Genomic DNA, 11,507 nt, shown 5'->3' with positions numbered 1-11,507 from the left:
TGCCATAACTTCATCTCTTGTTAATATGCTCTATATGCTAGTTTCTGATAGGTACTTTAATTTTAGCAACTATGTCATGCTAGAATTAGGTTCCAGGTTAGGTAACAAAGCTAATAGACCTCATAACATCTACTATGCTAGATTCTTATGTTATTGGCTAACCATGTTGCTGAAGGTTTGGTCATAACTAATGAGAGCAATAAACTCAAATGTTGGGCACAAGAGAAAAGGGTCCTTGCAGACCTTTTGAGAATTAACCTCAACAGCCAGGTGTTATTGGTATATTTACCAATAATGAATGCACCTCAGGTAAGTGAGGTAAATACTTCTGCAACTCCTACCTCTTCCAACCCCATTGTTTCTTTGCCTTCTAGTGTGGCAATGGAATCCGTGTCTTTGTCCCAACAGATTCCTACCAAAGCCACCAAACCTAAAATTCCAAAACACAAGTCAAAGAAAACCACCTCTGTTGTTTCTCAAAAGACAACAGTTGTAACAACTACCATAAACCCTGAAGGGAGTGAACAGGGTGTGAGTGGTGAGGGGAGGGGTGAACATCAAGAAACCCCCCAGGATAAGGTGGGAGAGATGAGTGGTACCCTAGCCAGCCAAGCCATAGTTTCTCAAAAGACTGTGGTGGTTCAAAAGGAGTCAAACACATCCCTAGTTGTATCCTCCCAAAAGGATGCAGCTATTGAAAATAGTCCCCAACCAGGGACACAGAACAAAAGAGGGAGGGACACTGAAGCCACACATTCACCTATCAAAGCCTTTTCAAGAAGAAAGAAGGCTAAAACCCTAGTTTCAACACAGGGGGTACACACTGCACAGATACATCCACATGTATCTTTGCCTTCTCAAATTCAGCTTGATGTGGCTCCAGCAAATGTGGAGTCACAGCCCCATTCTCTCATAATAGACACACATCAATCACCAAATTCTCCATCACCATCTCTGGATGTGGATATGATATTCACATCAATTCCTGATTCTCCCTCTTTAAAACTCAGGGAGGAGCCCCACTCAAATCCTGGTGATCATCATCTTTTAGATGATTTGTTGGATCATCCGCCAATTCTTTCAGATTTGGTTGAAGAATCTGTGTCACCTCACTTAAAATCAATTCACACAGATTCCACAATTTTGTCACTTTCAAAATCTACATCTTTTCCTTCTTCAACGGATATCTCTCATCCATTGACAAGTGGTTGTTCTTTGACGGATAAGCTTAACAACAGTTATTCGTTGATATCAGCAGTTTCCACTTCAACGGATACTCCCGTTGATGGTCTCTACACATATAACTGAATCAATTCCAAGTGTAGAAGACATGGTTACTGTACAATCACTTCTAGGATTGAGGGAAGGGAGTGATAATTTGAGTGAGAGGCTGGGTTGCTCCCAGGCAAAAGGAGAGGTTGAGAGTCAAAATATGCATGCTAATTCTTCCAGCATGGAAAAAGTGAGTGAGGGGAGTGCCACCTTAGTAGGTGAGGTGAGGGTGTGAGGGTGTGTGTGAGCCAGGGGGAGCCCCTGATGCAAGAATATAGAGAAAATGAGAGAAAAGCAGGTACAGAAGCTATAAGGGTGGATCCAGCCATTGCTAGTGAGTCAATGATTGTGGATGATGCTAAAAAGGGAAGACAATTTCAGCAACTTTACAAAGTTGAAATTGATAACATTTCCTTGGATGCTGACACTTTTACTCATCCTGTTTCAGCCTATCAACTGTTGGCTGCTCAGGGCAATGTGGAGGTAGAGCAGACTTTGAACATAGTGCACACTTCAGAATCTCTTCAAAGAGATAAAGCTGCTATTAATAGGATGCCTTTTCCAGCTGGTGAGCCATCTGAAGAATTTGAAGTAAATTCTAATGATGGTGACTCTATTTCTTTGGATGGGAGCATGAACTTAGGGGGAGATGCAGGCCCAAGTTCTGTTCCAGATTTGCCTGAATGGGCATGGACAAAGAAATCTACACCAGGACAGTTTGGTGTAACTTTGGTCAAGCAAGTTATGGCTATTCAAAAGGCCCTTCAGGAGACTACAGATGTTAGTACCAGGGCTATTCTTCAAGTTTATCTAGACTCTCTGCATCTCTTGCAGTTGCAGCACATCAGACAGAATTTGAGTGTGGATGAACTCAAAAAGGATATTGCTGATCTGAAATTCTATAATTCTGAGAAGTTGGATTCAATAATGCCTTATGATACAATGCAAGATTTGTTGTTGAGATTGAGGAGAGAATCTGATGCTGACAAGAGGCTGGCCAAGTTGGAAAACAGAGTTCAAGTCATTGAAGACTCTGTGGTCACCATTCTTCAAAATCAACAATCTCAGACAAATCTACTATTGCAGCTGGCAAAAGCACAAGACTTGCTTTCAAAAGCACAAGGCTTGACCCCTATCCTATATAATAACAAAAAGGGGGAGAATAAAGGGGAAGGGGAAGGAGAGCCATCAACAAAAGTTCAAATATCTAAAGTGCTAGTTCCTGCCATCACCACTTCTCCAACACTTCAAATCAAAGGAAAGCTTGATGGAATTGATCTAATCCAGATAGCAGCAGCTGAGATGGTATTCAAAGAGCAAAGGAGGAAAATTGATGAAAGGATGCAACAAATTTTTGGTTCTACAACTTCAAAATCACAATCTGTGAAGCATAGCACAAAGGTGGAGCCAATCATTATGGAGCTCAAGCCAGAAAGGAGGAATAAGGTTGGAGAGACTTCTTCCAAGAATTTGAAACCTATGGTTCTCAAGCCCAACAACAGATCCAATAAGGACTCTACAAAGAACCCTCTAAGCCTTGCTCAGTTGAAAGGAGTGGATTTTCCTCTTCCAAAGCCTGATGAAGGCAAGGTTTTGGGTGGTAATATCATGAAGCACAAGGAGACCAAGGATGTGGTTGAAAGAATAAACATGGCTATTATCTTTAGAGAGGGAAAAAGTATCTGTGTGATACAAGGACATCCCAAATTCTCAATAGCCAAGAGGGAAGAAGCTAGAAGGTTGAAGGAAGAAGCTAAAAAGCTAAAGGCTGACAAAAGAGCATAAGCAAAGCTTGAAAAACAGCTAAAGTCAAGTCAAGCTGAAAAAAAGAAAGAAATTGAAGACAAGGGTGAAGATGTAGGTATGGGGAACATGCTTAGTGATGATGTGGAAGAAAGAAGTAAGGAAAGAAAGGAATGGCAGAAAGGGAACAGAAAGAAGGCCAATACAAAAAGGAAGACTATAGATGAAACTGAAGAAACCCAATCAAAATCCAAACCACTACCTTCTATTCCTGAACCCATTGTGCCTGATCCCTTCATAAACATCCATGGTGAAACAATCACTCCTAAGGAGGAACCAATTGATTGGGACACCATCAAATTGCCCACTTTCTTAACCACTTCTCCACCATCAAAGAAACAGAAAAGAAAAATCAAATCAACACCTCCTCTGACCTCAATCAAATTCACTCAGAAGCATAAGCCTAAGCCACAAGCCTCAAAGGATGATTATGTTCACATTTGTGACATAAAGGAATTTACAGACATTGAACTCTATCTGGATGAGCTGGAGGAAGTAAGGGGAATAGATGCCTACAGACAGCTTCCAGAAAGACTAGTGTTCAAATATAAAGGAAGTGGGGAAAGGACTTGGCCTCTTTACAGAATTCTGAATGAAGGCTATTCTACCTTGGTTAGAGTCTACTCAGCTATAAAAAGGGATTCTGGCTTTACCAGGACTGCCAAAACTGAGATTCTCAACAAGAATGCCAGCATAAGGAAAACTTGGTGGGAGCCCAATGCCTTGCCTAGAACATTACTCATCCCAGAGAGAGGAATTACAGCTCATAAATCACCTCATTGGTTGATGGAGTTCATAAACAATAAAGGAGTCAGAAGATTTTTCAGACTTGAAGATCAGCTCAAGATTGCCAGTAATGAAACTCTCAAGGATATGCAATCTAAGTTGGACATCAATGAAGAAGATGAAGTTGAATTCTACAGACAACTCCAACTCCAAATAGAGGAGAATGACAGGAGGCTAGGGAAGAAATCAAGGGATCAAAGGAAAAGAAATTAATCTACTCAGGCTAAAGGAGCACCCTTGGAAATAATGTAATTCTTCAATTCTATCTCAGTATGCACACTTTTGCAGCACTTTTGAATTTCTACTTTATTTCAGTTCATATGTTTAATAAGTGTTTTGTTATCATCAAGTTAAACCCAAATTTATGCCTACAGTTATAGTAGACATAAATAGGGGGAGATTGTTAGGAATATGTGTATTAGTTTGATGATAAGTTAAACAAAACACTTAAGTAGAAATCTAGTGTTAGTAGCCTCAACGGATAAGACCATTTTGGCTATATGTTGAAGGAGTAGCTTTACTTAGAAATAAGTTTAGTATAGTAGCACATTTCATTCTCTGTATTTAAGTTGTAATTCTTAGATGTTGTGGGAAATTATCAGTCATGTTGACTACTAGTGGATATGCAAATAGGAGGGCTAATTGTAAATATTTCATGTCTTGTAATTTTGTATAAGTGAAGTAGTATGAACTGATATTAAAGGCCTTCAACGGATGAGAAACAAAGCTTCAACGGATGTCTCTAAAGCTTCAACGGATAACATCTATCAACGGATGAGTGCTTCAACGGATAAAGCTTCAACTGCTAATGCATCAACGGATAAAACTTCAACAGATAAAGTCATCAATGGATGAAAGCTTCAACGGATGCTTAGTTCAATAGCAGTTGATAGTGACAATTCATAAGCTGACAGAGGCACATGGGTTGACAGAGACAAACTGGAATGTGGCAGCCTCTAGGAGGAATCAAGAAAATGCAGCATTTCCATTCTGGTGCAAACAAGGAAGTATTCAAAGATTCACAGCTAAACCTAAATTGCATTGGATATAGAAATGAAGAAGAAACATTGAAGAATCTTTTAATTGTATTCTTACAGTTTTGTCTTCACTTGTAAACTTGGTGATATATAAACCAAGTAGCAACTAGTAATTAGATTGTGAATTTTCCAGAGCTGTTTAGAAAAATCCAGAGAGAAATCATCTAGTTTGTACTAGGACACAGCTGTGATTTGATTTTTGAATCACAGATTTTCTGAAATAACACATCTCTGGTGGAACTACAAATCCACCAGAAAAGTTTTTAAGTTCTTTGTGTTCTTTATATTTGTGTTTGAATATATATCTGTCTGTATTAGCTTCAAGCAATTCACACACATTTGCTCACTAAAACACTTAGCCTTAGAAACTGCTCAAAACTTGAAAAAGTTTTGAGATTTACATTCAACCCCCCTTCTGTATATCTCATTGTTAGTCCACTGGGAATAACAGAAACATATTGGAATCAAGTATAACCCACCTCAATTGAAATCCATCTCCAGGCCTAAGCCTATAGTCAACAAGGAGAATCAACTCTTCATATGTGACATCAAAGAATTCACATACATCAATCTTTATCTGGATGAGCTAGAAGAAGTAAGGGGGATTGATGCCCCATGTAAGCTACCAGAAAGATTGGTGTTTAAATACAAGGGTGGCAAGAAGATTGCATGGCCTCTTTATAGAATTCTCAATGAAGGCTATAATGCCCTAGTAAAGGTGTTCTCTGCAATGAAAAAAGATTTTGGTTTCACTAAGGTGGCCAAATCAGAAGTACTCAGCAAGATAAGCTAAATCAGACAAAGCTGAAGAGATCCAAATGCATTACCTAGAGTTTTGACTATCCCATACACTTGTGATAGTGTGCATTTGATACCTTATTGGATGATGGAGTTCAAAGATGAAAGATATGTCAGGAGATTTTTCAGACTTGAAGACCAGCTACAAATATCAATAATGATACACTGAAGGAAATGCAGGAGATGATGTATATCAACAATGAAAATGAAGCTAAATTTTTTAGACAACTTCAAAACCAGACTGAGGAGAATGATAAGAAGCTGGGAAAGAGCACAAGGGATTCAAGGAAAAAGAGATAGTCAGATCAGTCTAGAGGAGCACCTTGAAAATGACATGTAAATATGCCTTACCTTCTTGGTTTAATTTTTCAATAACAGCATTTTGTAATTTATCTACTGGCTACTGTAATATTTTTAACTGGGTGTTTTTGTTATCATAAAGTTAACCTGAATTTATGCCTAGAATTCTATTAGACATAAAATGGGGGAGATTGTTAGGAATATGTTGTAGGCTTGATGACAACTTACCAAAGACACTCTAAGTAGATAAGTTAAATGATTATGTAGCTTTCAACGGATGATCACATTGTTTATCCGTTAAAAGGGTAGCTTATTTGAATAAGTTTGAAATACATTCAGTAAACTAGATTAGCTAGAGGATTTTGGAGTTTTAGTTATTTTCAAGTCATGTTGACTACTAGCAAGATATACAAAATAGGTGGACTAATTGTATATAGAAGATGCCTTGTAATTTTGTATAAGTAAAAGAGTAACAACCGCTATGAAACAAATTCAACTGTTAATCTATAAAGCTTCAACGGATGACCCTATAAAGCTCAACGGATAATTCGACATACTTTCAACGGATGAGTTAGTCAAGTTTCAACGGATAACAGATGAAGCTTAAACGGATAACTCATATAAAGCCTCAACGGATGATCAACCAAAATAGCAGTTGAAAGGGACTTAATAGTGACTTGACAGTCACATGGGTTGATTATATACAAAAGGAATGTGGCATCCTGATTTTAGGTGTTAGAAGAAAGTGAAGCATTTCCATTTCGATGCAAAACAGGGACATTCAAAGAGGCAGTATTGTTAGGTCCCAATTTGTTTGTAGAAGGGGGGGTTGAATGCAAACAATACCGTTTAATCGAATAAAATGCAGAATAAAATTGTGAAACAAAATTCAAGTTAAATAAAACTTTTATTAAACTTGAAAGGTGTTACAACTACGGTATCGGTTACAAGGGATTAATCTCAAATCAATTATTACAAATCTAGAATAAATTCGACATGAACTTTTTCTATTTTTGTAATTAAAAGATCAAATGCTAAATGCGATTTGAGATTAAGTTCTAGGGATTTTAATCCGCTAGATTGATACACAAGAACAAGATAAGTATTTCTAGTTGATTGGATTTAACTTTACAATCTAGAAATTGATCTTGAAGTTGCAGATGAAATGAAATATTTTTCTGCTCCTTTTTCTTTTGTTCATGAGTTTGTGTTCTGTTTGATTGCTATTATCTTTGAATGTAACAGACTTCTGCTTCTTTTTATCAAACAGCCGAATGTAAATTGATCTGGTATGACAATCCTTTTGGCCAGCATGACTTTCGGTGTGACAAAATTTACAACTAGCAAGACTATTAAAATGAGCTAGCAAGACATTCGGTATGACTATTGATTGTCATACCGATTGTCATATTAGTTCAAATAAATTGTCTTGCTGAATTAATAACAGATTTTAATCTAAACAGAAATTCTAATAAGACAATTAAATGTATTGGCATGACTTTCGGTATGACTATCAATTGTCATACCGATTGTCATACTAGTTCAAATGAATTGTCTTGCTGAATTTAAGCAGATTTTAAACCAATTAAAATCTTGTAAATCCTTAATATTAATTCTAAATTAATTAATCAATTTAATTCAATTAATCAATAAATTAATCTTTGCAGATTTAATTTATTTTCTTAATTAAATTATATGACTTAATTAATTAATAGAGAATTAATACTAACGCTGAGCAGCATCCATTCTTCTGACAATCTTCTGAAAGTCACTGAGACTTATGAATCAATTCCGCCACTTCAATGCTGACACTCGATGTACTGTCTGGTTCATGAGTGACTAACTTCCGTGACGTTTCTTCATGTCTTGACTTTGATATTCTGATTGAATCCTTGTAATAAATGATACCTTGACGAGATCTCTGTCACTTGATTAAATCCACGATCTTGATTTATATCACTGAGGCATGATCAAATTCTTGAACTTCTTCCAGTGAATCTTCAAGTCTGCAGATGAACAATGTTTCTTTATTCTTTGACAGATGTTACATTATGAGATCTCTCTGATGATTGATCCACTATTTACTTATTACATTCTTATTTGAGTTGAGTTAAATACTCGAATAAACGAGTAGGCTATGACATATGCCTTTCAATCTCCCCCTATTTGCTTGTTAGACAATAACAACAAATACCTAGAGGATAACTCAACTAACAAATAAGAAAAAGATATAAACAGTAATGTAAAGTAAATAGCAGAAAAGTTCTGGATTATATTTAACATTTTCCAGATTCCAAATGAAATTTACAAGTGAATACAAGATAGATGTTCCTCTAGCCTGAACATATAACTACATTAGACTATCTTGATTCATAAAGCTCTAATCATATTACATTGAGTTTTGAGCTAATTGACTTCAGTTGTCTTCTCTTCTGACTTCACCTTCTTCTAAATCTTGAAGCAATTCCTTGTCAAAGACACGATCCTTTTCTGAAGTGACACTTGCTGGTCTGACTGGTTGAACTCCAACTGACTTCAGCTTATTCTTGAGTTGATTGTATCTTTTAACATTCTTTTCACAATAAGCTTGAATCAAGTCAGCAGCTTGAGTCTTCAACATGGATGAATATCCAGCAGTTCTCAAATGATGTTCCATCCAGACCAGATGCTTAGCTGAGTAGTCTTTAAGAGATTGTACATCTAGCTGACAGATTTGAAGACAATCAGACTTAAAGAATCTCACCTGATGAGGATTGTTGACCACTTGAGGACTAGCCCTGCTGGCAAACTCTTTAAGCCTTTCTCGAAGAACTTCATTCAATTCTGAGCTTCTTTTGACTTTGTTTAAAAGAACCCAAATCTCTGACAAAGAACGATTCTCAAATAGATGAAGTGACACCTTGAATGATCCTTCACTCTGACAATATACAAAAATGCTCATCTCGTTTAGGGATCTATCAAAAGCAGCTGTGATCCTTGAGACTTCAGTCTTGATAGCATTCATGTACATGTCATTGTTAGGATTTGAGATTTCCAGCTTGTCAAGAAGATGTAAGAACTGCCTATCATTGTTAGTACTCAGCTGAGGCATATCAAGTACTCTCCTACCTTCATCCCATTTTTCACCAATCTTTAGTCTGACATCTCTTCTCCTTTCTTGAGCCTTAATGTCATGAAGACGTTGCTTTTGAAGAGTTTCTGTTCTTTGAATGTCTTTTCTCATGTCAATGATCTGAGAGACCTTCTTGAGTTCAGCTTCTTTTCTTTTCATCTCTGACTGTTCCTTCTGAAATTCTTTCTCAAACATAGGATCCACTTGAGCTTCTTCTTCCCATTCTCCAAAATCACTTTCCTCTTCAGCTTCAAATAACCCATCTTTATCTTCCTGAACTGGTTCAGTGGGAATGTCAAAAATATCAAAGTCATCCTGTTCTCCACTGTAGTAGACATCATCAGCCTTTCCTTTGTTTCCAGCAGAGGTATCTTTTTCTTTCCCTTTGGCACTACTCCCTTTCTTCTCCCCCTTAGTTGAGGGATCCTCTACTGACCTTCCTTTGGAACCTCCATCACCTCCAGAGCCTGATCCTCCACCAGACGGTCCTTCAAAATAAGCTCTTTGTTCTTCATTAGGGCAATGAGAATTCTTGATCATGAAATATAGGTGCTTCATCCCTTCATTGAGATGTTCCATGCCCGTCTCTATCTTTAGAAATCTTGAGGAGTCCAGTGAATGATTCATCTCAACGAGGTCTTCAAGAGAAGTCATTCTTGTGTGTAGAGAGCAGAAGTTGGATATGTCATCAGCTGATAAAGTTGGAGTGTCCTGAATAGAATTGAGCTTTGGTATTACAGTGGTCTTTAGATCTGAGATGTCATTCCTTATGATTGCAAGCTGATTGTTGACAGAGGTGGAAGAAGAAGACCGTTCAACCACTTGTGCTTTGAATGCTTGAGCTTCAGCTTGGCTTTTAGCAAGTTCTTCTTTTAGGGCAGCAATCTGAGCTAACAGGTTTACAGTATCAGTGTCTGTGTGTGCTCTCACCTGAATTTCACTCATGTTTGGTTCACTCACCTCACGTGCATGTGTTTCTCTCAATATAATTGCTCGTGAGGAGTCTTCCTGTTGCTGTTCTTCTGTACCTGCATTAAAAATCACCCTAGCCTCTTCAAGAGAGGTCAGTGGTGGTGCAATGGGAATTCGCGAGTCCCGATCCTCAGTCAATACTATCAAATCTTTTGGAATAGATGTCTGAATTGCTTCAGGGATAGATTGACCGAGTTGCCCTCCACTTTCTCCAGATAAATCTGTGAGTGGAGAATCCCATAAGGGAGCCAGAGGTGTTGGATCTGGGAGGGGAGAAAATGACTCTATTAAAGATGGCGGAGAGTCAGATTTTCCCTCTGAAGCATGTGACTGCTCTTCTGCCGTAACTATGGCAGGCACTGTAACCGACTCTACGTGCACTCCTCGCTGTGTGTCCTGAGTATGATCTGGGGAAGTGTATGGTTCCATTGTGAGTAATGGAATTGTGCTTGACTCAGTACAAGATGCCATGGCCCTATGGCGAATTTCAATAGATGCATCTTGTTGAGAGAATGCCTCTAGTAACTGTTCATTGGCCATTTCAAAGTCCATGTCCTGTTGGGAGGACAAGGATGGGCTTTCAGATGCCTCAGAATATGTTCTTCTTTTCTTAGGAGGAGGCAGAGCTGAGGGTTCACTCATATTTAACAATGTACTACTTCCTAGAAATCTTCTGGGTAACATTTTAGACAGTGGGGGAAAGGTTGAGATAGAATGTGACTCTGTGTTTGGCTCTATGACCTGGGATTGAAGCTGTGGTTCTACAACTTCATGGTCAGCCCTATCAACCACTGGGGGTCTTTCAACAGAAGTAGGAAGAGAGTGAGAGTGAGGAATTACTACCTGTAATGGAAGAGCCTGGGTGGCTTGAACCACTGGAGGTTGAGGTTGCTGTTCATGGCCGGGAAGATTGAAAATAGGTAAAGGAATATAAGTGGCCATGAAAGCAGATACAAGTACTGGAACTTGCATGAATTTGAAGGTTATGTCTTGGCGAGTGTAAATCTTTTTACTAACTGGAGGGGGTTCGGTTACTGCAGAGTTAGCAAAAAGGGCTTTGTGTTCAGGTGAGAGAAGATGATATGCTATAAGCATGAGAAAACGAGCATAGTAACATGATACCCTACGATTTGTAGAATGATCACGTAAAGCAGAAGTTAGACGTCTCAAGAGAATGGGAAAAAGTAGTTTGCCAAAATTGATCCTTTGATTGAAAACAACCGCAAGACCAATATACTGCAGAGTGGAAGTGTTGTTATGAAAATTGGATTTTGTGCAGTTGGCAAACACTTTGGAAAGTGTATCGAAGAAAATATCCCATTCAGACACCAAATTTGATTTAGAAAGTTTGGTTAAATTGATCACCCCCTGATAGTGAATAGCATTGAAAAAATTTGTGATATCATTTTCAGAGGGTAAATTACAGA

Source organism: Apium graveolens, chromosome 4, assembly GCF_009905375.1.
Source record: "Apium graveolens cultivar Ventura chromosome 4, ASM990537v1, whole genome shotgun sequence".
NCBI lineage: Eukaryota > Viridiplantae > Streptophyta > Magnoliopsida > Apiales > Apiaceae > Apium > Apium graveolens.
This window is presented reverse-complemented; position numbering follows the sequence as displayed.